The sequence below is a fragment of the Prionailurus bengalensis genome, chromosome A1 (assembly GCF_016509475.1).
Source record: "Prionailurus bengalensis isolate Pbe53 chromosome A1, Fcat_Pben_1.1_paternal_pri, whole genome shotgun sequence".
NCBI lineage: Eukaryota > Metazoa > Chordata > Mammalia > Carnivora > Felidae > Prionailurus > Prionailurus bengalensis.
Genome location: NC_057343.1, coordinates 151,988,349 through 152,015,457, shown reverse-complemented (window position 1 = coordinate 152,015,457; position 27,109 = coordinate 151,988,349). Strand labels below are relative to the sequence as shown.

The 27,109-nt window shown below is 45.8% G+C and overlaps 2 long non-coding RNA genes across 4 annotated transcripts; one reads left to right on the top strand and one right to left on the bottom strand.

Moving 5' to 3' along the window:
• On the top strand, positions 1-27,109 carry LOC122490885. Of its 3 annotated transcripts, none has more exons than XR_006299270.1 (4): positions 1-140; positions 18,186-18,322; positions 20,188-20,237; positions 23,959-27,109. It is a non-coding gene; the product is annotated as an uncharacterized LOC122490885 (long non-coding RNA). The 3 variants fall into 3 exon arrangements; XR_006299269.1 differs by lacking the exon at positions 1-140 and adding an exon at positions 6,237-6,456; XR_006299271.1 differs by lacking the exon at positions 1-140 and adding an exon at positions 12,803-12,905.
• On the bottom strand, positions 19,502-21,705 carry LOC122490906. Its single transcript, XR_006299272.1, has 2 exons — positions 20,741-21,705; positions 19,502-19,892 (listed from the first exon to the last, which is right to left on the bottom strand). It is a non-coding gene; the product is annotated as an uncharacterized LOC122490906 (long non-coding RNA).

Below are 27,109 nucleotides of genomic sequence, written 5' to 3'. Positions count from 1 at the left end.
CATCAAGGCGCGTTCTTCGGTACAGTACTCCGTCAGGGCTTATATAGGCAACCCAAACCCAGCCAAAGCAAACCTCCCCAAACCCAACACTTCCAGCATGTCCAAAATGGGAGACAGGCGCCTGAGTAACCCGGGGCAAGGTATAGTGCCATCACGCTTTAACTTTTGTTCTGTGGGGCTTGCTAAATTGCTGTAAAGATAACATTCTCTGCTAGCGCAGGTTCGGCGGGGCAGGCTCTGCGCTCCAGCTTTCGGAGGCTGGACAGCGTGCGTTCTGGCCCCTTTAGCATACAGGTCCTCCGGGCGGATTTTTCCAACTCGGTAGCCACGGGGGGAAAGCGGTCCAGGTCCACACCGTCCTAGGCGCACACGAATATAAAAGAATGTTTATTTAGGGCGCGGAGTACATAAAAATGCCCAGATGTCTTTGAAATTGGTAGAGCAAAGAAAAGGAAACGACGCCGTTTCTCATGCGTATTGACGCGGTCTGGGGGAAGGGGTGGGGTGGGATGGTTGAGAGGGACACTAGGAAAGCGACCCTGGTGATTTTAACCTGCGAGGAACCGGGTGCCTGCAAATGTCCAGGGAAGGTCCCCTGTCTCTTGCTGAGTGTTCGTGGGGTTTTTTTGGTTGTTGTTGTTTTGTTTTGTTTTAAAGATACACACAGAGCTTTAGACCTAGCTTTTTTTTCTTTCTTTCTTTCTTTCTTTCTTTCTTTCTTTCTTTCTTTCTTTCTTTCTTTCTTTCCCAACTAAAGCCCCCAGAATATTTCCCACTATGGACTGAGGAGACTGAGTCATGTCTTCAGGGCCTCAGCTAAATCCCTAAGAACGGCATGAAACGAAGCTCAGGTTTATTCCAGTAGCGCTGTCCAAGTTTATGATATTTGTAAACCGCCAGGACAAGTGCCTTTGCTACGGTGTTCTGGTGGGCGGAAGGGTCACCTGAGGAGCTCATAATTCTTTTGGAGAAAAATTTGGGGGACATTAATACTGGTTTTGATAGGAGTTTACGCGGTCGGAGGTCTTTCGCTTTAGCGGGGAAACAGGAGGCTTGGGAAGGAGGACTGTGGATATCCTAGCAGTTTGGGGACCGACCTTTTGCACGGAGTCATTGGTGCAGACCCCAAAAATCTGGACATTCAGGTCTTTGGGAGAGCGAGATTCAGTGCATTAGCCACGGTTTATCCAAACTGCTCAGTTACAGGCAAAAGATACCTGCCGTGCCCTCATTGTGGATAGGGCTTCTCTTGGGTTGGTTTAATGATGGCCGATTAATAAAGCCAGTAGTCCGCTTTCAGTGGGAAGGGACCTCCCATTAGGCCACGCCGTAGCTACCTCCAAGGTCAGCATCAATAGCACCCAGGGGGCGGGTGCAGGCCAGTAGAGAGGGCTCTCGGAGGCCCCGCAGCAGGTGAGTATCCCGCCCTTACAAAGGTCTGAGGGGGCGCCTCAGGTAGCTCACTCTAGCCTGGAGCAGCGAGGGACAACAGATGTCCCTGGAGAGAACTCTGGAACCTAGAAACTGCGGCTTCGATTTTGTGTGTGTGTGTGTGTGTGTGTGTGTGTGTGTGTGTGTGTGTCTGCGAGGTACTGAGAAGCCACCCTTGACACCTCTCCTCCAGGATACAGTTCCCACCTCCCTCCCCAGGCCGAGGCGCCGCCCCCCAGCCCGAAATTCGTTCCTCTTCTCCTTGGCCTTTGGCCCGGGCGCTGCCAAGCCAACGTTCCAGGCCCGATCCGCCGCCAGAACCCGATCCAGCTCAGCACCCACACAGGTGTCAGCTTGAGCTGACATTATGTAATGGATTTGGCAGCCCGGGCTCTTACCAAACGGAATTAAGGAGGGTAGGGTTTTCTCTTTTCTTTTCCTTTTTCTTTTGACTACATCTGGTGTCAGGTGTACTTGATCCGCGGCAGCAGGTGTTTTTTTGCAGGAAAAGACCAAGCGGAATGGCGGCTCAGGTCAAAGCACTCCCGGAGAAGGGCCAGAGACAGGCCTGGGAGCCCTGTGACCAGCCTCCAAGCTCCCCTCCCGGAGCCGCTCACCTGAGGTTGTCCGGCGGCCGCAGCCTCAGCGAAGGGTGGCCTGAAGTCCAGGCGGGAGGGGCGTGAAGGAGGCACCCCCCCACCCCCGGCTCGCTCTGTTTTCTGGCCAAAGCGTATGACTCTTTGCCTTTTATTAGCCTACATAACCCCCTGCGAGCCTGGTTGAGTATAAGATAGGACGCAAAATCAGGAGATTCGAGGTAAACTACCTTCGCAGGTGACAAGGAGCCCAGCCTTCATCTCGGTAGTTTCGCCTGAAAGCAACCTCGGGCAGGCACAGGTCTCTAAAAGTCAACCAGAGAGACCCAGTTCGAGACTCTTTATAAGACGCCAAGATTACGAGACTCTTGCCCAATTAGAATTTTAAAAATATTTTACCAATTTTGGTGTGCTGTAGAAGTATATTTCATAAACTGCCAGCCCTCATTTTATAAGACAGACACGAAAGAAAATTTAGGAATGGGGAGCATCTCCCTCTCCAAACCTTCAGTTTACTTGTGGGCACCAAATAGTTGTCTTCATGGATTTCAATGTCAAGGGCTGGTTCGAACTATTAAAGACCCAAGGAAGGGTTTGTGCTTTAAAGAGCCAAATGCTCAATTTCGGGTAATGGGTTTAATTTGGAATGATAACATAGGAAATAATGTTTAAATGACCAACTGAGAGGCTAAATTTAAGTCTCCGTGTTCAGTCACCAATGTCATATCATTAAAGGTGAAGTGAAGGCTAAAAAACAAAGGCTGGGAGAGTTATGACAGTAACTGTAAGACAATAGCCAGGGGCTGGGTGTCCAAGTGGTTATTTACAGATTTGGACATGTCTCCCAACTCCTTAATTTGGACTGGTGAGTTCAATTGAAAACTCACACTTACAAAGACTTGAGTTGCAAACTACACAAATAAAAAGCTCTCTCCCTCTAAAGTAGCTCTCATATACAGAGGTAAAGCTGGCAAACCTTTAACACTGATATTTTCATGACCCTGAAGTGTCCTGTACCCCTATGTTAATTGTAGCACCAATGATTACCAATAAATATTTTTTTTAATCTTGTGAAGATAAGCAGGGAGAAGAGTAATATCTGCAGAAAAAAATTAAAACAAAGTTTAAACTAGCTCCATTGATATGCACTGGTCAAAAATGTTTAGTCGTGAATTATTGCTTCCTTGGTGCTGTGGAAGCCATGGATGTTATCACAGGAGCTCTTAGCAAAAAGAATCAGGAAGCAGCACCCCACCCCCACACCCACCCCCCACCCTGTTTTGAAATGCACAGGAGTTTCTTCACGAATTCTGTTTGCTGGATCTCATCTTCCAGCTGAAGATCCTGTAGTGATCTGGGAAGGGACCAGCCCTGACATGCAGCCGTCTGTTCCTGGGAGGAACTTGGAGATAGAGCTATACTTTCATGCCAAAAGGACACAATGATTTTGCCCAGAAGCAGGTTGTGTTTTCAAGTTACCTTTCCGGTCTAATCACATGGTGCTTAAAAGACTGATACACATAGAGCACACTCATGAGTGCAGTCACGAGTGAACCAGTTTCCGTTTGGGGTTTTCCTCGAGTCCTCCTAAAGGGTCCCAAACCTTCCAAAGGGGCAAGCTGTACATCGTTGGGGCATCAGTGGCTATTGGGTGTCGAATTCAGACATTTTGGGGCATTTTGCTGGTAAAGAAGATGAAATCTCTGAGGTCATCATAGACGATTAAGTAGGGGAAAAAAGGAATGCAATTCATAAAGTTGACTGTTTAAAATACAAAGAAAAGTTTTGCACAATGTTAAGCCTTTTAAAATATAACCGAAATTTCTTTTGTCATCTTCTACCTATCAGATAATCCATTAGTTTCTTTTACCTTAATTGTTCTGTATTTCAGAGCTGTACCTTGTTGAGCCCCCTCCCCTTCCTCTGGGGACCCTAATCCTGAGGCCTCAGAATTAGAAGCAAAGAGCAGCTAATAATTTCAAAGAAAGAAGCACGTTCTGTAAAAGTGTATTCAATAAGCAGAGCAGTTTAATTATTAAGCAATTGTTAAATAATGAAAAAATGACTTCTTTCTCCATCATACCATTGTACTCTAGCCTGAACGTTGCCCTTATACAATTACCCACTTGTAAATGTGCTACTGATCCACGGAGACTGCACTCTCACCCTCAGAAAACAAGCTCCAAACCGCGCGGGTGCGCGAGGACCGGGGTGCTGATGCGCGCGGTGTGCGCTCGTAGCGTAGCGACCCAATGGGGCAGGCTGGGCTGGGGTCTGCGTGCTTCCTACTTTCTCTCCTATCACGGCTCTCCAAAAGAATTTTTCCAACTCCACTTTGGATTGGTAAAATACGGTCCGTAATTAACAGACTGCACACCGGCTCCTTTTGCTGAGGGGAAGTAATTTCATTTGCCTACAACGAACAATTTTTAAAGAACAACTTCGTTTGTTCCATTTTCCTTCAAAACTGGGGTGGGCACACACTAGCGATATTTTACCATTCTTATTCTTGAATGATATCCGGCAGGTAAATGGGTTCTAAAACATGCCAAATGTTGAGCAGTTTAACATTCAGGGACTTTTTTATGCCACAGAATAGGTCTACAAGTCTATGGCAATACTAATCCCTTAACTAAATATACAAATGCGTCGCTCACCAAACCATCCACTGCAGTGGGAGAAGGAGGATGGTTACAGTGACATCATTGCTGTTATTTAAATTAAACTGCTATGGCAGAATATAATTGTTAATAAAAGCCTTCTTCTCCCCGCCCCTCAAGGTTTCCCCTCCCCCTCTGGCATTTTATGACGTGCCACCCACGATAAATGTAAGCAGAATTATGTCGATCCCGGTAGCTATTCTATAACTGTAACGTCGCAGCTACAGGTCAGCAAGGAAATGCAGAGGATAATTACCTTATCTGAGGAATAGTTTGAGAAAATATACTTTTTCATGAGTTTGGGCTGCTGGTGTTTAAACTTTTCTCTTTAAGTGTGTGTGTGTACCCAGAGAATTCTAGGAACGCTTGTGCGCACCTCTGTACTATCCCCATATTTGTACATTAAAGGCTGCCATGTAATCATTCCATTGGGCTGGCTTAATGCATTTAACAGAACTAATGGGTCGTCTGTGCCGAAAAAGCATGCTCCTATTTTTTAATCCCGTCACGTAATAAAACGGTTTTGTACCAGTCTGAGCCTTCCACCTTTATCCATTATAGATGCTCTTATCCAAGAAAACCATTTCAACAACTTTTGGATCCTGATAATTGCTAAAATGTCCCCCTTCCTTTTATGCAACTTTTTTTTTTAATTTTTAAAGCCTATTTTCGTGTTTAATAATAACAACAACAACCACTCCTTGCTACATAGAAACTCGGTTGAAATGATCCGGTGAGCTCCCGCCTTGGTCCTTGCTGCTGAATCTCAAATACTGGATATGATCGGACTTGGTCGTGGTCTCCAAGCTGCAGGAGACCGAAGCTACTTTTTCGTGCCAGGATTTCACCTTCTTTCTAGCCTGGAGTGTGCGCGCGCTAAACACACACACACACACACACACACACACACACGCCACTCCGTAAAAATAAGCTGAGGGGGATGCCCCAGTTGTGAACAGAGACGCAGGACTGAGGCTGAGCCTGGGCGGTGGGGAAGCCGCCCGTGTGAGCGTCGCCCGCACCAGGGGCTATGGCTAAGGTGGGCGCCGGAGATCAGGGTGAGGACGCGCGGGGACTGCGCGGGCTTCCATTTCTTGTCTGAGACGCAGGCGAAGATGGCTAGGCGCCCGAGAATGAAATCAAAGTTCCGTGGAGCTTGGAGCCCCTAGACAGCCACCCCTGTCCGGGCGAAGGAGAGCCCTCCGCGGTCCGAGCTTAAGCGTGGAGCGGCCTCCGGCGCTCAGTCGGCTTGGGTAGAAGCGTGCGAAGGGGGTCCCGCGGCGCTTTTGTACTGCCCCGCCTCGGCCAGCCGCGATCTGACGCACCGGCTCCCCCGGGACGCTGGGGGCGTCGCACTGCAGCTGGGTGGGGAGCAATTTATCCCTCGCGTCCCATCCCAGCCCATCTTCGGTTACTCCACCCTACCCCTCCCATCCCTCCACCTCCTCCTCTTCCTCCTCCTCCTCCTCTACCTACGCCTTCACTACCTCTGATTCTCCACCTCCTCTTCATCCTCCATCCTATTTCTCTCTCCCCCTCTCCTCCCTCCCGCCTCCCTTCCGTCTCCCCCCTCCCTTTCTCTTCTGAATAAGCAAGCTTTTGCCTCTAAAAGTCACAAGTAATCCTCGTGTGTGACAGAGAGAGAGAGAGAGAGAGAGACAGAGACCAGCCTGCCGAGAGGAGCGGCAGGCAGGAGGGGAATCTGGCACAACGGCTGGGAGAGGAAACTTGACGCTTCTGGGCCACCATTTGCCAGGGCCTCGCTGGAGGTAAGTACCCTGGGAACAGCGGAGTTCGATTCCAGGCAGGGTCCAGCCTTCCCCCGTAGCCCAGGCCCGAGAGACGGGCACAATTACCTGGGGCTACCCAAATAATGATGAAAATGGAGGTGGGGTGAGGGCAGGCGGGCGAGGGTGGGGGCGGCGGGCAGGGTTCCAGTCCGAGGGCGGGAGCCAAGAGGATGCGGTGCGCGCCTGGGAGGTTGGACGCCGGCTTCTTGCCCTGGGGCACCCCGTGCGTCCTGCCAGGGTTCCAGGCGACCACGGGAGGTTTCCAGCTACCCGATTTCCCACTCTGTGCTGCGCGGTCCCACAGTTCCTTCTTTTACACATTTGCGTGCAAATGAGACCTGCTCTGTCATGAAGTGACAATCTGCGCCTCGTTCAAACCTCAGAAAGGGAAAGTTTGGCAAGGAGGGGACTGACTGCGCAGCTCTGCGGTTCCCTGGAACCTAAATTGGGAACCATAGATTTGCGCAAGGAATTGATAGTTTTCTTTTTTTCCCTTAAAAAAATTACCCTTAACGAAAAATTGTATGTATTCAAAAATATTATTGGATTACTATGTCTGATCAGCTGCTGATTACCTACCAATAAGCGTTTTAAACACACACGCACATTCGCGCTCGCTCGCGCGCGCACACACACACACACACACACATACATATACACACCAGGGGCTATGTGCAGTCGGGAAGGCTATCATAAGTAACCAAGAATTCATAGTCGCGAGGGCTTTTAAATGTGTAAAGAGTGTGTACGTGTCCTCCCTGTGTACAGAGAGCAGAGGGAGGGGACAGAGGGAGCGCGCGTTGGCTCGGCGTTTTCTCTGTGCCTGTGTGTTTCGTGTGTTGTCAGCTGGCTCTGGTTTCTAAGCGCTGAACGCTGCCAGGGGCGGGGGCCGGCATCCACCATCCACCTCGGCACCCTAGTGGCGAAACAGGACTCATTTGTTTGGTGCAGAGCGGTGACGACCTAGAAGAGACTGAAGTGTGGTTAGGTCGGCACCCTGCCATCCATTACACCTGCGGCAGATGGCTCAAGTGGTAGAATGGTTTTGTTTGCGGGGAAGAAGAAGGGAGGAGGGGGAAGCTAGAGCCTCGCCCCACTCTAAGGAAGTACCATAAAGAACCAAAGACATGAAAGAAGCCATATTCATACTATCAAAAGCAATAATGTCGCGGTCCATGAGTGAACCTGGGACATGTTAGTGACCTTGGTGCCTGACACCAATTGATGACATGGCAGAATTTTAGGATCAATATATTTTCAAAGGTATTTGTGATGAAGCACCTGCTTCTTCCCTACACACACACACACACACACACACACACACACACACGTCTCCAACCAGATGCACACAGGTGTCCTTGGAGCTATACTCCCTGTAACCAAACGTCATTGAGCCCCTGTGGATTTCACCGAAGCTAAAAGGGAGGCCACTCCCAAGGCAGGGAGCCTCTCCTCTCCCCAAAACAATTTTTTGCAATCAGCCTGCCAGCTACCACACACAAGCCTCCCCTCCCCAGATAACCAAATAGCTGGGATTTAGTGGGGTTTCTAATGTAACTGTCTCTTTTTCACATGCAATGATGTGCCTTTCTGAACAATATTCTCATCCTTGCATCCCTTTCTTCCTTCATGCTCCTTAACAAGCAGGGAAGGAAGTACACACACACACACACACACACACACACACCTCCTCCCAGGCGAGCCCTGAGGAGGGCAGGTGTGACAAAGGAACACAGATACAGTCTAATGATAGCTTAGCCTGTCTTCATTCCTTAATTTTCTTGCTAAGAAAGAGGAATTAAAAGAGAAATATATTAAGGAAGACCTAAATAGAATGAGAAGCCTCATCTCCACCTTTAGTTCACATACACATCACTGTAAAACCCATGGATATATATCTGTATATATCTGTATATTACATTACATATAATATAATGGTATGCATATATTCACATTTCTTGTGGAATAAGAAACAATTTCACTGGCCTAATTTTCTGTTCCGAATTTAATTGGGGTTTAACATGATTATGCTTTGGGGGTGATTAGGTATACAGAGAAATTCCACCATTTTGACACATAAGTATTTCTTTTATTTTCTTTAATAATAAATTAACAATTTTTAGATGTCAATAAAACCAAAGAATATCAAGCAACAATGAAAAATTATTCTAGCTAAGATTTTCAAGTCACAAATGAAGCTACATTCTAGAAACCTAATGCTTCCCAAGAAAGGAAAACATTTCAATCCCTGAATTTGCCAAAGTGCTTTCAATACACAGAGACCTCTGAACTGGGTTTGGTTGATGGGTGCTTGTCGTGTGCCCATGTAATTTAATTTTCCTGTAATCATTTTCTTTTTTTGATGAAGGTTTCCATTTACAATGAGAAAGTTGACTTTGATATGCAGTGGGGTGCAGGACTCATTGAGAGAAATGCCATTAAGATATAGCTCTATTTTATTCATTATTAGTAATACAGGTTTTATTATACATCATACAAACTGCTAAGGGCCTGCTCTGAGATGTGATTCACATATTATCAGAATACATTCAGAGAGACTTGCAGGATAATTTTTAAAAAGAAGAAGAAGATACTTGCAAATAGTTGAGGGGCAGGCTTCTAGAGCATTTTAGAGTTTTTTAATTAAAAAAAAGGAAGGAATTGGTTCTAAGACTCGTGACTCTAGGGGCACTAAGAGATTCCAACCTTATTTAAACAAAACAGAATTAGCAAAACGTTGCAATTGTAGATAATGCAGACAAAAATTTAGCCCTAACAAGCGTCCTTTCCCCCCTTTCCTCAAAACACTTTATTTATTCTTAATTTCACCTTATTCAACTTTGCTTGCTTGCTTATTTATTTATTTATTTATTTATTAAAGTAGTCTCCGTTCCCAATATGGGGCTTGAACTCACCACCCTGAGATTCAAGAGTCGCATGCTCTACCTGCTGAACCATCCAGGGCACCCCTCAAATCACTTGAGACCCTAGTTTCAATCAGTATCTAAAGCTAAGTAAAATAATTTCCAAGATGAACTCGAACTTTCTATGAAAAGTTTTTTTTTTTTAATTCTGGGATTTTAATGAGTATTATTTTAAATGGAAAAATCTCAAGGATTCATATTAGTTCAGATACTCCAATCTTTCAGGAGAAGAAATATATTTCTTAATACTCAAGCAAGTTAACACCCGAATCACACGAAATCAGGTTTCTTAGGCCCAGGTGAGACTCAGAACCAAACACGGGAAATAGGAGGTATCTGAGGGAGAAAAGGAGCCTAAGATCCCTCTTTCCTCCACCCATTGCTGGGACCCCCTCCTTTTCACAGGAAATGGCTTTTCTGCTTGAACAGAAAAGACTGATAAGAGAAAGTAAGTCTGGAATATGTGAATTGGTTTCTTTCTGGCCTCCTACTTCCTAGGTTTTCCTCAGGCCTCGCCATCCCGTGGCACCCTCTCCCAACCTTCCCAACTAAAGCCAACAATCGAAGCATTTACGTTTACATTTTTAGAATCTGTATGTGCCCTTAGGTCTCGAAATATCGCCATCACCCCAAATTTGCCTTTACTTCCGGCGTAATTAAGAAGATCATAATCCTTAAAGAAAAACCACCCAATCTCTATCCCCGGCAACGGTGACAGCGAGCTTAAGGTGCGCAGGGCTGGCGAGCATGAAGGCTAGGCTGGTCTGCGTGCCAGCCACTGACTGTGAGCCTATGTCCTTGACTCGCACATTTCTCCTCTTAGGGGAGGATAATGAACTCTCCTAGGTTCCTCATTTGCAAAGATATCATCTTTAGTCAGCACTGAAATGGAGGTGGTGGAGAAGAGGCCTGGGTCATGAACCCGAAGAGGTCAGGGTTCCAACCTCAGTCTGAATCTCTCATAAAACTAGGAAACGGTGGCCAACTGCACTGCGGGTCCCTTCGGTACTCAGAAGAAAGAACCTCGGGCTGGGAAGCGTGTGTGCCCGCGTGATTGTTCAGTCTCATCCTACAACCCCCCGAGGAGTCTCTAGAAGCTGAGGCTTTGTCTTCCTGGGGGCAGGCGAGGCCTAGAGGGGCAGGACGAGCCCTGGGTGCAGATTCCTGTGGCCTCCCAAGCCCACGCAGACGAGCACCCCCAGCCCAGGGCCGCCCCGACGGCCACGACGCGGTGCCCGCGTAGCCAGTAGGTGTCGCTGTTCCCCTGCTGGCCCGAGCCAGGAGCCCCGCGCTGGCCCCCCGCGCCACTCAGCCTGCCGCGCCAGGCAGGTTCACAGCCCTACCAGAGCTCCCGAGAGAGGGCCGCTACCCACCTGGGACTCTCCTCTCGCTCACCTGGTCACGACCGCAGCGACACTGGCCGGCCTAAGGGAGCGCCTTGGGGGAGAGAAAGAGGAGAGTGGGGGGTTGTTGGGGAGCAACGCGGGGCCCCGACGGAAGCGGCTTGAAGCCACCAATTCTCCCTCCTTTCTCTTCTCTTCACGTGCTGTGGGCAGCGACCGGGCATAGGGAGCATCTTGGTAGAATCCTGAGCCGGGAGATTCAACCGGGGCTCTACAGTGGCTTTAAAAATAAGAGGTTGAAATCCCAGCTTCGTGGGAGCTAGCCACACAAAGAGTGGATTGGTTTCAACTTCTTGCCTCAAAAAAGAAGAAAAAGAAAGAAACCTGGGCCTGGCCACATGCGCGATCTACATACCATCTTGTACACACATCTGCACGCAGAAATGCCGGGTAATCGCGACCGCCCCCCTCCCCTGGCCCAGGAAGGAGTCAGTATTTGTATGTGGTTGTCTTCTCCCAAAGCATCGCTTGCCAAATATTATTCCCCTTCGGAAACCTAGTAGTTAGCACGTCTTTGGGCTCTGTATTGAAATTCTAGGTATTGAGAATTCTGCGCCCTTCTCTGGCGTCCTGCGGTTCCCTGCCTTCGTCCTCGGCCTCGGTGTGCCGCGTAAGAGATTATTAATCAGAAGCGTTCTTTTTGTGTGTGTCTCAAAAGGAGAAGGTTTGGCTTATGAATACTGAAAGGGATATTTACACTGGGTACATCCTATAGGTAACTGGAGATTTTCTTATGATTCTGATTGTTTTATACAGGAAAATCGCTGTTCTGATTTGTAGATAGTAAGGGGGAACCGCACTGAAAACGCCAAATTCAGAACTTCGAGTTATTGAGTTAGTATTCAAAATGGAACTGGCTATGTATTTAAACTAACGTTTAAAAGCCCTATCTTCTTTTAAAATGTGGGAACATTTTGCAGTAAAAAATTTTAAAATCCCACACTTGATCTATATTTTTTGATAAACGCAATCAGTTGGTGAAGAGGAAAAATGTATCAATCAAATATCAAAGAGGATGAAAGAAAAATTCTTACTTAAAGTCCAAAATATTTTGGAACACGTCTTCTTCCTGACTCTGGGCCTTGGTCTCACTATCTTGGAGGACAAGGCTGGGCAGGTGTCTAAGTATTCAAGGGAAGCCTTAATTTTTTAACAAGAGGTGGCCAATATCATCTTTAAATGTCATGCCTTTTGCTATGTTTCACAAAATTGACTCCTTTATGTTAAATCTATATCTGTTATACAATTCTAAACAATTATTTCTGATACTGAGAGGGCAAATTAATCATTTGGTTATGTGGGAGGGGGGAGAAACACGTGTCTAATTGGAGGTTCTGAAGTTCAGTGAGGTGATATTTTTAGCTTGGAAAGTCCAAAATCAGATACTTGGGTATCTTCCCCCCTCCCATCTTTTCCCCACTGCCTCCCCATTTTACTTTTATTCACCCAACCCTTTGGGCTCTCTTTTCTGTTTTCTCCCACTTTCCTTTGCCTCTGTCTTCCTTTCTGTCCTTGTCATCCCACCCCCCCATCCTCACCACCACAGCTCCTTTCCTCTTTCCTCTCCCTTCCCTTCTTTTCTCCACCCCCCCCCCCATTCCGCTCCCTTTCTTCTATGTTGTGTGTATCTCTCTCGGTTTCCGCCCCCCCCCCCGCACACACACCCCCCATTTATCGCCTGATCCTATCAGTCAAGTTAATATAAAAGTAGCAAGTGGGAGGCCTGGACACTTTGGGGAGGTGTCGGCCGCTGCCAGGTTACCGGACGGAGTGGTGGCCCTAGATGCAGGGCACGCAGCTTGTGGAGGAGTTGGGGTCTGCCCGAGGTTGCGGGGCTTATTCAAATGCCGCCCGCTGCTGCTGTGATTCGCAGGGACTCGGCCTCCATATGGTAATGCGGGGCGGAGTGGGGGGAGGCGCAGAGGGTAGAGGAGGGGAGGATGGGGGTGAGGGCGGGGTGGGAGGGGGCTCCGGCACCGCGCGCTCGGCTGCCGGGCTGGGACAGAGCACCCGGACCCGCGGCGGCGGCGGCAGCGGCGCTACCCACCCTCCGCCACAACACCCACTGAACCAGCGAGCCACCGAGCCACCGGCCCCCGGGGTAAGCCACAGCGCGCGCACGGCAGTGACGGTGACGGTTCAGATGCTTCAGGTTACTACCATGAGCCAATAAGGGAGATTAGAAACAGAAAAGGAGATTACTGAGAGATCAGAGATAAGAGGTGTACCTCTCTGTGTCCCTTGTCACACAGCGCGCGCGCGCACGCACACACACACACGTCTGTACACACATGCATGCACAGACATCCGTACATGCACACATTCCTTGCTAGTACCATCTAAATATATGCACCGCCACTCTACGCCCTGAAACGTGGCGGTGTATTTGTCCTGTTCCCTGCATAAAGGCAGGCAGGTATGTTAGAGAGTCTAGGCAGGAACAAACCGCCACGCACGATTGAACTGCAGCCAAACTGGAAGAGACATTTAACCTGCCGAATTGTTTCGCTCAGCCAGGTGCCCCCCAGAAACCGGCAATTCTGCAACCAGTTGTGAAATTCTGCAACTATTCATAAAATGTGCTGAAAACGTACTTTAGGAAAGGCAATCTTGCTATGTATGGCAAGGTAAGGGCAAACCTAAAGGATGAGTGTGTTTCCGTTTTTTAATGTTTTACGTGTAGCCATCTGACCACTTTTTATTGGGTGACATATCATATGAGCACTTTGGTGTAGGGTTGGAAAAACTACAGCCAGAGGTAAGGCTGGAAATGCCATAAGAATTAAGCGTGCTAAAAATGGATGCTGGATAGTCCAGCATGAAAGATGGCATACAGCTGTAGGTTTAAAATGGGAGAAAATACATCTGAATATTTATACATGAAAGCCATTGGGGAGGGCCGAGTCTTGCCCTGAGTATCTGTGCAGGTAAGTTATTCATAAGAAAACTAATTACCTGTGCATGTACTTGGATTTGTTTAATTGAATAAGCTGCATGTGTGCATACTTGCTGTTCTTGGTGGCTATGCAATTATGGATTCAGTCTTTTAAAAATGATAGCTTTGGGGGAATCTTAAAAGTGGACTTCATACATATATATTTCCAAAAGCCATTGTGCTGAATAGATACGTTGCCAGGAAGGAAAATCTGACCCTATGAACGAGATTACCATTGCTTGAAATCTAACTCAAGGCCTGTATATTTTAGGGTAAATCAACTGACTTAATATAGTCAGTTGTTTTGTTCATTTGTTTTCATTTCAAAATCAGGAATTAAGGATGCTTTTCAATCGAGATAATGTGCCTGTTTCCAGTCATATGAGATAAAAATGAAACTCAGTAAATTTTGAGTGTAGCAGATAAGGTACAACATACAACATGGTTGAAAATGTCTTCCTTGCAGAAGGCTGTCCGTTGCTGTGTCTACACATTTTAAAATAATTTTTTTTTACAGTAAGAAATGCTATAAGGCTATAGGGTAGCGAATGCCGCAACTCTCAGGCAATCAGCACAAAAATTCTTTAGAATCTTTGGAGTCACTTCCCTTTTTACATACATAATCCCAAACACACTGGCCCGAACTGTGTTTTTGCTAATACTAAGTTAATTAGATAATCAAACTTAGAGCCTTCAGCGATGGACATTACAGCCGACCAAGGGGGTATGTCAGGAAAGAAAAAAAAAAAAATGTGTCTTTTCTTTTATGACCAAAGCAGGAGGTTATACAGCTGGCATTACATACATGACAGATGTGCATATTTGGAGCCTTAAATACACAGAAGCAGAGAGGCAACTGTGCATATTATCTACCAAAAGACAGCAGCAGACACTCGCCAAAAAATACAGACAGAAAGGGACAAGAAAGACAGATAGACATAGTAAGCTAGCAAAAAAAGGAACGGAGGGGAGAATCAATAAAACGATACAATCTGAACTTTTCGCGAATTAAAAAATGCAAATATATCTTTACATATGCATCAGTATTAAAAATAATACACGCTGGAACCAACAGGAGCGGGAGCAGGAGGAGGAGGAGGAGAGGTGGAGGAGGAGGAGGAGAGGAGGAGGAGGAGGAGGAGGAAAGAATGGAGGCGCCGCGGAGCCCTGATTATGCATGGGCTGGAGCTGCCTCCTCTAACCTGTTCTTCTCCGAGCCCGGCAGCCGGCGGTCCTCAGCCGCCCACAGAACAGGAGCCGAAACAACCGTTCCCGAAGGCTACAGCGTTTATTTTTCTCTTTTGGGGGTTTTGGCGGTTGTTTCAGGGGCTCGCCAACTGGCCCCTTTAATTAAAAGCTTCAATAAAAGGCGATCGCGCCAGGAATGCACCGGCTCCTCTCCGCGCAGGATTTGCATATTTTTTTAATGCCCTAATTTCCTTGATGTATGTAAATGTAGCCGGACGTAGAGGGAGACAGGGAGCTGACGTCAATGGACGTGACCTCGCAGCTAAACCTTGAACGTGAAGCCGGGATGGGGGAAAACACGGAGCGGCAGCCGGCGGAGCCCGCTAGTGCGGGCGGCGGCAGCGGCAGTAGCCAAGCCCAGGCCGGAGGAGGCCAACGGGCCCCGTCCCGACCCCGGGGAGGACGAGACTCCGTCTTCTTTCGCCACTGCCTGGCTTCCAGACTCTCCAGCCTTCCGGCCGCACACACAAGCTCTTGTCTTGCGCCTCCAAACCCACCAAATACATGTTCTTTTGCTTCCCTCAGAAAAACAGCACACTCAAAAACAACAAACCAAAATCAACAGATAACAAACCAGATCAGATCCCCAAATGTTATAAGACCAATGCTCAGGTAGCTTATTAGAAAGAAGACTGACAATGGAACATAATTTGTTTTTTTCGTTTCTTTTTGTGGGTTTTTTTTTTTTTTGGCTTCTCTCCACAACAAGAAGAGGGGGCGACCTCAGACAACAGCAAATCATTCCTAAAACATGATAAGCTACACGTGTTTCCAGTAGGGAGAGGTAAATCGCCCAGCCGACTGGTGGGAGCTTCTCTTTTTGGTACCTATTTATCTGTGCACTCATTAAGCGCGTCAGCTTCATTAACAGGCATGCTGTTAGCCTGCGTTGTAATGTGATGAAGTGTGCGTGCGTGTGTGTGTGTGTGTGTGTGTGTGTGTGTGTTTTAAAGGGGTGCTTGGGCTGGTGAGCACCAAGGCAGGGGCTGCGAGCGAGATGAGAGAGAGATTGGTGATTCTCCGAGACCGCCTCTGGGATTTATCTGCGGGGCCATCTCAGCCAGAGATCCTGGGCTGGAGTTGGAGTTTCACCCATTTGGGGAGGCAGGGTGTGCTGGTCAGAGAAGGCTCTCTCTCTGAACAGCCAGGTCTTTCCTATTACATTGTGTGGGAGGAGGGCTTTTGAGGTGTAAGCCGTTCCGTGGTCGCAGCCCGGGGCGCTGCCTCGCTGGATTCAGCCTGGTGTGTTTTTATCTTGGAGCTCAGCAGCCTCGGCGAGGAGGTAGCGACTCTCGGCTAGCCGGCAGGGAGGCCTTCACACTACTCCCCACCCCCGCCCCTCACCCAGCACCGCGCGCCGGCGTGTGCGTGCCTGCGCACCGGGCGGGAGCCACTGGCACCTCCCAGTGCACATCCGCCCCCGCTTCTGCTCGCTCCCCATTCCTTGGCAGCTAAGAAACGATCCTCGGTCTCCTCTGGGCCGGGGCCGTGTGGAGCCCCGGGCTGAGGGCAGAGCCGCTGGCTGGCGAGGAAGGGGCGCCGGAGGACGCGGTGTCGGCTTCCCAGTCCTGCCCTTGGCCGCCACAGCTGCCGTTTCTTCGTTTCACCTCGCAACCTTAGCTTTGTTTTCCTGACACGCTCGTGGCTACCGGGCCCCACGCCTTCGAGGGGAGTGTATGCGTGTGCGCGGGGGGCGGGCGCGCGCGGCGGGCGGGGGCCCTCCCGCCAAGGACACGCATGGCTGTCTGTCCTCCGGCTGCACTTGGCGGGAAAGCTGGGGGCAGCCGGCGGGTCTTTGCGCCGGCGGCTCTCATTACCACCTCCTTTCTGCCCCCCCCCCCCCCCCGGCCGCATTTACATACGGGCCACTCGCCTGAATTTTTATAGCCCCCGTTCCGCCCCCGGTCGCACGCGCGCAGGCTCGGACCAAGTGCCCGCGCGCGCAGACACCCGCGCCCAGGCTGCGGCCGGCTGGGAGCGCAAGCAGGCCCAGGGGTGCAAGCCGCCCTCGGCGAGACGGATTCTTGCACCCTCCCTCTCGTGCCTACACCCCTGACAGCCTCCCGGCTCGTGTTCCAGGAAGCCCACTTTGCCCCCACCCTTCTCTCCCTGCACACTCCCACCCACACCCTCCCACATCTCTTTGCCTCTTTTCCTGGAACACACACACACACACACACACACACACGCTTTTTCTTCCCCCTCAAATAGATAACCCCTATGGCGCGTCCCTGGTACCTTTTGAATAGCTCTGGAGTTTAAAGAATAAAAATCCTTATAATGTATTGCTTGTCTTCAGCCAAACACATTTGACGACCACAACAAAAAGAGAAGGAGGAGTGAGGAAAGGGGACTTGAACCAAAAGACCTTTCATTTTTTTTTTTTAAAGTCCGCAAGTCAAAAGGTCATTCTCCAAGTTTGTAAATAAAATTGCAAAGGGAGTCCTTAAAAAAAGAAAGAAGGAGAGGAAAGAAGGAAGGTAGAAAAGATCCACAAGTTACATAAAATGGTGCATTGGAAAAACAAGACAGGCCTATTCTTTAAAAAGAGAGAGGGAGAGAAAGTCTAAAGAAATCAAGAGGAAAATAGAAACTGGGGGGGGGGGGAGAGGAGAAAATAAAAGATAGAAAAGGCAAAAGAAGTTTCCAAAGAAATGTGTGCTTTGCATCCTACAATAGGAAAATGTAGCCATTGCCCTCCTTCAGACGAGACATTTCTAATTTGTTCCGTCTGTCAGGAGGGGACTATGAGAGGTTTGGGTGCAAATTCATTATCTCTGGCAACGCAGAACGTAGTGTGGGGACTGAAAAAGACCGTGGCAATGGATGAACAATAGGGCTTCAGTTCATCAGTAACAAAAGCAGTGGGGAAATTGGTTGAGTTTCAGAGCACGTCCTCCTCGGCAGAGGGGGCTGGACTAGACCTTGGACAGCCCCCCCAAAAACTTGCCGAGCCTCGCACACACCACTTCACTCTCCACTCCGAGGCTCAGGGAGCAAGTGCCTGGAGTGGGGGGGAAAAGTTGGCTTTTTTCTTCCTTCGTCTTTTGCGTCCTTCTCTCTCTCCCAAGAAGGGAAGATCCGTTTAAACTATTTTAGACGCAATCAAGCAAGAATCACCGTGTGGAATTGAGCGGCAGTTTTAAATGTGCTAAGGGGAGGAATGATCTGAAAAAATTTTTTTTTTCTTTTTTTGAGACGCCGAAAGGAGCATGCTTTTGCACTGCGGCCGCCCTGTGTGTGACTGACTCTGGATCTTGTCTTCTGGCCAGCGCCTCGATTCCTGCTCAGCTGGATTTGGGGGGCAACACTGCCTCGCGCAGGGAGGAGAGCAAGTGAGTACCGTCGCGGCCCGCAGGCGGCAACTCGGTCGGCGGCACAGGGCCAACAGCCCGCTGCAGCCCGGCGCCCGCGCTCCTCACCTCGTCCTCCAGCCGGTGACCGCAGAGCCCCGCTGCGGGTCGCTCCGCGGGCCAGTCCGGGGCTTTGCTTCAGCTAATTGATTGTGAGTCTCGGATGCTAAACCTGTTGATCTCTTGAGTTGTCTGAGCCAGAACTGTTAATTATCTAGCGGTCTGACCCCCAATTGCAGAGAGATGCCAGGAAAATTTCACATGGGAAAGAGGAATTTTGTATGTAATTTTGTGTTGTTGGTGGGGGGACTTTTTTCTTATAAACCTAGAGCTAAGTACAATCGTATTTTGCGTTCCTGGATTCAGGATTTGCATTTTGTTGAATAAATCTTTTAACCACCTCAAAGTTGCAATCAACCTGGCAACGAAGTGAGGCTCTGACTGGATTCTGGTGTAAACTTTATGTACACTAGCTAACTAGACCTAATGGATTTCCACTTTCTCTTTCTCTTGCCTTTTGAATTCTGGGAGCCGAGAGGCCGCTTTACAGGGTTATCCTAAGTTCAGATTCATCAAGATAACAGCTACCATGGTTAGTTATTGGGACTTGGAGCATTTCAGCTTCAGATGCTTCTGGTATCTGAGCGGATCCCGGTCCCTGCAGTTTGCCTGGAGCCCAGACCCCGCGGAGGAAGGCAAGACCTTCCTTCGGTGGCCTGGAATTGTCTGAGGGAACACGGGGAGGTGGGAACTGTATTTGCATAGGTGTCTGCGGCGTTTTCTCTTGCAAATGTACCGGCGCTGCTTGAATGGGAGACTGTCTTATGGGGTCAGGGCAGCAGTGGTATTGATCAGAAGTTAGACCGGAGGCCCTGTCAAGTCACGGCCATGGCCGGAGGCTCTTTTGGAGCCGTGGCTGCCTTGGGCCCAGAATGGCAGGGTCGGATCCAGTTTCCTCCCTCTTCTGGTGCCCAACTCTTCCCAGCACCCTTCTTCCCCACCTTGCCACAAGTAATTAGGGCCCTGTCTCGGGAAAGGAGCTCCCATAGTCAGCATAATTGAACCAGTGGAGTACTTTCATTTTGCAAAACCAGTAGCCCCACCCCACTACTCCAAAATAACAATAAGCATTAAAAAAAATCATAAAAGAAACGCAACCTATTTTCGAGAGAGTAAGACTTCTTTAATATATTGAGTCATGGAGGAATGGGGGAAGGGAATAAAAAAATCCACCACTTTACAGCAATCAGGTTTTACATTATTCATTGATTTACTGAAGGAAATAGCCAATCAGGAGCCATAGATATGAATGCACATCTCACCGTGCAGTGGCCTTACAGTAAACTATTTGCATCTTTCTAATGGATTAGATATTTATCTAGGGATTCCCATTGTTTGAAAGGCCTGGAAATCTAGTTCCTTAAACATTTAGAAAATATGACTTTGTTCCAGTCTTGAAATTCTTACATGGAAGAACTCTCCTTCGTCTTTTGTATGGCAGGTTATAGTGTTCAAATCCCTAATGTTTTTTAAGAGTCCCTCTTCTTCCAAGCTAAAAATAAAAGAAAAAAAGAAAGAAAAAAATTAATTTCCTAAACCCCTCCAGATTCTGCATATTTTGCATTCCCATTATCATGCATGTCTCCATTTAAATGCAAATTAGCATATTTAACCCTGTGGGTGCTGAAGCCCAGCATACATTGTACTGAGGTTTTTTGGAATCTCTTGGCATTTAAAGGGATCATGGTAATTGTGATACTTTAAAATGAAGCCAAATCTAAACATGATTGTATAGATATATGTATATATTAAAACTGTGATTATTTGTTTTCTTGACTGTTTTTCAGAAGAGACTACAAAGAAGCATAAAATGAATAGACAATACAACCAGCCAAAGGTAATTTAAATTTTTACATTTGGTAAAATAAAAATGACGTACAAAGTCCAAATAGAATATCATTTGCTGGGTGGTAGGTCTGTAGTGTATTGCATATGTCCCAGTTCATGCAATAGGTACAGTTCCAGAAAAATCTAAGTTTCCATATGTGCAGTTTTTTCCCCTGTATGTAGCCTTTGTATACTATATATCAAGGATAATGCAAACATAACCTGTAACTGCCTATAAAAAATGAAATTCGGGATACAGAAGACATCATAGGACACTGTTCTTAGAAAGTAAGCCAGACAAGTACCTTGCCTGAACTATACAAATCACTGTAAATTAAATGGCTTTTATGTAGAAAATGGTAGTGTTGACTGTATTAGTGGACTGTGGTTTACACACATAAGAATCTACAAACTCAGTGTTAAAAAGGGATTTGAGTAATAGGCCAATTTTTTATATACCATGCAGTAGTCTGAATAGGATTCAGAGAGGTATTGTAAATATTAGTAGCAAACCTGATTATTTGCATTTATGGAATAGCATGAGTCTGATCCAAATATGTGGAAAATCATAACTTTTCACTTCTGACTTAAGCAGAGATTGTTTATTCCCAAGAAAACCAGGATGTTTCAATTCATGTTTCAGCCATCTGGAGACCTATAAAAAGATGAGAAAACAAGCATGACAATCATGTCCTAATCTACTGGCCATTAATGGGAATTTATTAGAGAATGAGCAAGCAAGCCATTTGAATTCAGTACATCCTTCAATATGCAGATTTCAAAAAGGGTATTCTGTAGCTCAGATAAATAGCTTTCTGAAAAACAGAAATATCTGAAATATAAACATGTAGGTGTTAATAGTTGCTCATAACAATGCATGGCAGGCATTTCTGGGAATCAGCACAATTGTTTCAATTGTTTCAAATCCCAAGTAATGATAGAGTCCTTGAACTGTATATGATAAACCATGGTATGGACGTTGGCAATATTCAAAATAATCAGGTGTTCAGTACTAAGCCTTGCTATATATCTTTTATTTTTCCATACCTTGAAAGAGGATAGAGAGGTAAAATATTTGATTGGCTATATGGCTAATGAGCACACTGCCCATAATCATTATGTTAGCCATTTTCACTTTTTGGAGCTCTCACAATGAATCTACAGTATATGTGGCATGCATGGGGGCCAGTCCTGGAGTCAGCTGATATGACTTTGTGGCACTGCTTTAGAATATGCTATTTTAAGACAGTATTTTCTGTAGCTTCTAAGTGTAGAAGCACTTCAAATGGTCAGTGTCTTGGCTTTCATGACAGTTACTTGGGTTCAAAAATGCATTTAATTTTTAAATGTGGAAATGTAGCCACACTAATTTGTGAATTCACACAAATATGGACTGACACACAGAGACATACATGTATCACATCTCTACTTTCACCACCCCCCACCCAGACATATGTAAAGCAAAAAGATATTCTAAAAATATCTGGCATTCCTTAGGGTTTTGACTTAAACTTGGGTTCAAAAATGCATTTAATTTTTAAATGTGGAAATGTAGCCACACTAATTTGTGAATTCACACAAATATGGACTGACACACAGAGACATACATGTATCACATCTCTACTTTCACCACCCCCCACCCAGACATATGTAAAGCAAAAAGATATTCTAAAAATATCTGGCATTCCTTAGGGTTTTGACTTAAAGAATTGAATTCATCTGATCATATGCTTGCTTTATGTAGTACATGCCAAATCACTAATGATTCTGCTTCGAGGTCTTGGAAAGCAAAGCCAAAATACTCTCAATCTTCCAAGGCAGCAAAGCTCATTATGGTTTTACATAATGTCAAAGTGGCATGTGCCTCAGTGATGTGTTCAATTCTATCCATTAGTTTATGTTGTGACCTCGTAGTTCAAGAAGGAGCAGTAACTCTATGGGAGTGTTTCTCTGAATTACTTTGTAGTTTGCATGTACATTTTATATGTAACCCAATGCAGCCATTTCTGATCATACTTCTTGTACCAAGATCTGATAAGAAAGATACATATACTATTTCCCCAACTTAGACTTTTCTAGATAATAAGAACATGAATGCTCACCAAAAAAAAAAAAAGTAAATAAAATCTAAGGGAAATTGGCATCCATGTTTCTAAATTGTATCTTTAATTGGTGTAATATTATTGTTTGAACTCTAGATTGGGGCTTAGCAATTTTGGTTTTCTTTACTTGTCAGTCTTTTCTCTGGATTTATATATGTGTGCTCTGTATGTAATTTGGTAAGCATATTCACACTCATGTCTTAACATGAATAAATTTCTGAATTAATGGAAGAGTATATATTAATGCTGAAAGTGTTTTAGTCATTGGGGAAAATAGTCAACCTAAAGAAATGAGAGTATTGTGATAAACTAGTGATGTGTGAAATGAATATGAAGGTTTATAACATTCGCTTGTAGCATATATTTTAAAGAACAGTAACACCACCAAACAGGACTCCTAATTTTGGAAAACAATCAGTAAAGTTCACCCAGGGTGGATATGCACCTTATGTGGGATGCACCTTAGATATTCTGTTGTGGGGCATCTGACTCTTAGAGCTGTACATATTATAGATGCATTAAACATAGATTACCCATTACGAAGGAGGAGAAGAAAAGAGCTTTTTTAAGTGACCATATTTACACTTTGAAAAGTCCTAAGAGAGGAAGGAGGCTAATTAATTAATAAAACAATAGTCCCCTCTAGATAGAAGAAAGGTGGGGGTGGGGAAGGGGAAGGAGGGGTGGAGTTATGCTCTTACCACCCAGGTGTTTTGTCTTTTTCATGAGGTAACAATACTTTTTTCATAATTTCATAAGGAATACTAGTGTTATTTTGTCCTTCTGTACGAACATTGATGTTTGAAACTATAAACAAAGGCTCAGCATTTTTATTACAGCAGAGTTGTGTACAACAGTAGAAACTAATGCTGCAGTGCTTACCTGTGCCAGATTCTAAGGCACACACCCTATACAGTCATTAAAACAAACAAACCAAACAAACAAACAAACAAAACAGGATGAAGTCAGCCTGCTTAGAGCATTCCGTTTGAACTTACAGAGCAAAATGTGCTGCCCTATCGCCATGGTACATAGATACAAAACATGACTGAGCTGTGAAGCCATTAAAAACACACCACCAGAGCAAATTGTCAATGTAATCACACATCGACTCACTGCGTAATACAGATCTGATTCCCAGCCCCAGAAAGCAAGGCCCTGCTTTAAGCAATAGCAAAGTGCCTTCCATCTGTCTGCCCATGCAATCTGCCAGAAGAGAAACGCAGGCAAAGACGTTCCCCAGATCTGAAATGCTTTTATCTGTCCTTAGAGAGAGATTTCTTCCAGTCTTTGGATATTAGAGCGATCTACAGTAGCACCGAAGAGGTAAAAGGCCGCGGGTTGCTTTTCCTGGAGCAGTCGGTAGTGCTAGCGGAAGAGATGTTGATTGAGAAAATAGGGCTTGTAGCGATGCTGCCGCTGCTGCTGCTGCCGCTGCCGCTGCTCGGGCAGGAGGCGTGGGGCAGTTGGCTGATCACTGATGCATATCAATAACCATGTACTTGAGATTTCTCATGACATCATCATTACCTTGGTCTCCCGCGGTCTCGAACCTTTGACCTTGCCGGGCTGGTCCACGTTTTGGCTGTGAAAGCCCCTCCAATGATGGCCCTTTTCTCCTTCTTTCAGACCGGGGGCAGCAGCACACCAGCAAGACGGCATCTTCTCTTCCCCAGCCTAGAAGCCCTGTGAAATCGAGGATCTTCCCCCTAAAACACACACACACAAGATATGTGCAATCAAGCTGCCACCGCTTGGTAAAAAGCTCATGGTGCCTAACCCAAAAGGATCAGGAGCAGATCCCTGAATCAGCTGTCACCTCTTCTATAGAATGGGATGTTTTTTTTTCCTTCCTCCTTAACCTGCGCTGGAAATTGCCGTTGGCTTTATACATCTCTATAGAGGGAGGCTAAAGAGTCTTGCGTGAGAATGAAGCAATTTACAATGCAAATAGAGGCCTGTGGAGGGACGGATGCTGCTGCACACTCCTAACCGCCCGCTGCATCTTAATAGCTGGTTTTATTTTCTGATATTAATAGATGAATTGTTGGCTAACGCTGCCGGAGATTACTTGCTGAAAGGAAAAAAAAAAAAGTTCGGAATAAACTTTGAAAGCAACAGATCTCGTTTGGATGTTTTAGCCGCACACACAAACAGAAACCAGGTCATATTCACATACAAGAAGGAATCTTGTGCACGGCAAGTGTCCTGGAGGACTGCTCTTCGGTACTGCCAGAGAGAGCGGGATCTGGAATCTGGCCAGAGGAAGACAGAGGCGTGTGAGGGAAGCGAGTTGTTATCTTTGGTTATCTAGCTGTATGAGTGTATTGGTCTTCATAAAGCTAGATAACCGAAAGTAAAAACTCCTTCAAGATCGCCGGGGAGCGTGTGAGAATGAAAGACTACAACCAAGAGACAGTAAAAACCAGAAAGGTCAGGAATACTTATTGAATCTAACTTTGCTTTTGTTTTTGTTTTTGTTCTTTTTCCTTATGCTAGAGGTGGGATTAGAAGAAATTAAGTGACACACAGATGCCAAAATAGAAAGGTGCCAGCTACTTTGAGAGGTGTTGTTACAGCTGCCGAGGAGAATTGTATAGTGCTAATCAGTAAAGATGCATGTATAGTTTTTAAGGCCAAAGTTTATACGAGGCCCCCCCCCTTAGAAAGCTGTTGTAGAGACGTCTGGTATCTAGTTTAAGAATGATTTCATAATACATAGACTTAGGCTATTTACTTCTGAGGTCTCCCTCCCCTGAAAAATTTGAAGACTGTGTTTGGAAACTACATGTACTGGGGTTGTATATCAAATTATATTAAATTAGACTTTCAGAAAAGTTTATAATGGAAGGTTAATAATTTGTAACTACTGAGGACATACAGCTAGCAGAGAAAATGCAAAACACACACACACACACACACACACCCACAGCAAAGGCTGATTTTTTATTCTTCTATTCAAAATACAAGGACAGATGCTTCTCTGTTCCAAGAGGGTTTCCTTGAGGAAGCTACTGAAGCAGAAAGACATGATGGAGACGAGATCGCCTCCCCTCTTGTCAAAGTGTTAAAAAAATGTTCTGTCTTACTCTGCGCCTAGCATTGGAAATGAAAGTGACATTTACGCCACAACCCACGTGTGCGCCTCCTCTCTTTTTGTTTAAGGATGATCAGGTCTATCCAGGAAACAGCTCTGGCATCCCAAACTGAAATAATTAGGACGTATATAGACCTGACAAAAATGGAAAGGGGGTGGGGAATCTGAGGGTCTGTCTTGCCTAATTGATTCCGATAAACGGAATGCAGGAGATGTGAACGGCAGGACGCTCCGATTCCCACGCTCGGGGGCAAGTGGTAAAGCGGGCCGGCAGCCTATGACAGACAGCCCTGTTGGGGGGTGGGGGTATGAAAAAAACATCAAGCGCACACACCATACTCATCTCCATCGCTTAAGAAAGTAGAGGCATTTCCCACCCACAGCCATCTGCAGCCTCCCAAATGGTAGCACCAACTGGTCTGTAGCTGCTGCATACATGCTGTCTGTTTCTGTTAATTCTGTAACCACTGTTTAATTTGGCCATAATTAAGTTCAAGTTTCTTCTTTAGTTAAGATTTTCAATATTTAAGGAAAGCTAGTAGAAAGCAGTTCCAAAAAGTTTCCGCCTGCCCTTCGTGTCAAATTCTCAGTCTGTACTTTTGGCCTTGTGACTGCCTTTTGACTTGTTTGGGGTGGATTATATTTAAAAATGCAACTTTATATAACAGACATTATTATTGCTTCATCAGGCTGTTTACCCCTTGACATGATCTATGTAGGAACTTGGCCTAATTATGCCAGTAGACACAGTGGAAGTAAAACTATAAAATCATCAGCCTATAGAAAGTTAATTACAATAATAATATGATAAAATGTTGTTTTGATATAGTTCCAGTGAGATGCATTCTAAACAGCCATTTTTATTTACTCTAAAAATGACTATACTTAGCAGAAACTTTGGGACTTTGGAGGTCCCCACTGTAATATTTTCATAAAAGTTCTTACATTGTTCCACGTGTCAACAAGCAAACATTTGTATGGGCATTAAACGTAAATACAAACATTGCAATAAGAAAATGCCTAACATGGCCTGTTATCTTCCATGTGGCCTAGATTACTGACAATCCCAAATCCCAAATATATACAGTTTTTCTTGAAAAGCATTACATTTTTCTTTGTAGCTTCAGCACCTTATAAGACTTCAGACTGGAAAAGCATGTAAAACTACTGCTAGTTTCAGTTAGAAACTCTGAGAGACTTTATTAACGTAAATTCTCATTATGGCTGCTGAACACGTGCCAAAGTTTTACTACAGTAGTGACCGTTGAGAAGACCCTTGTTTATTTACATTTGAAGCACTGTTTGTGCAAACAACCTTTCATTGTTAAGTGCCTGTATTCCTTTCATTTACTTCATGTCCAGGGGTGCTATTTACCTAGAACCATTGTCTACTACAATTAACATTTACATTACAAAGTGTGTGGTTTTCTTTCTCAAGGAGGTTCAATTAAGGCAATAAGATGTTTGCTAGGGAAACCTATTGTTTACTGAAAGCACTCAATGGAGTCAAATTACTGAAGCTTTTGCTTACATCTTGGTCTTTTATGTAAATGTGTTAAATATAACATCTAAGGAAAATAAACAATATTATAATTATGTGTTTGCCATTGTCATATCAAACTTGCTTTGTACCATACTAATGTTACATGACTTATCAATCAATAAAAATACATTTCAATGTTA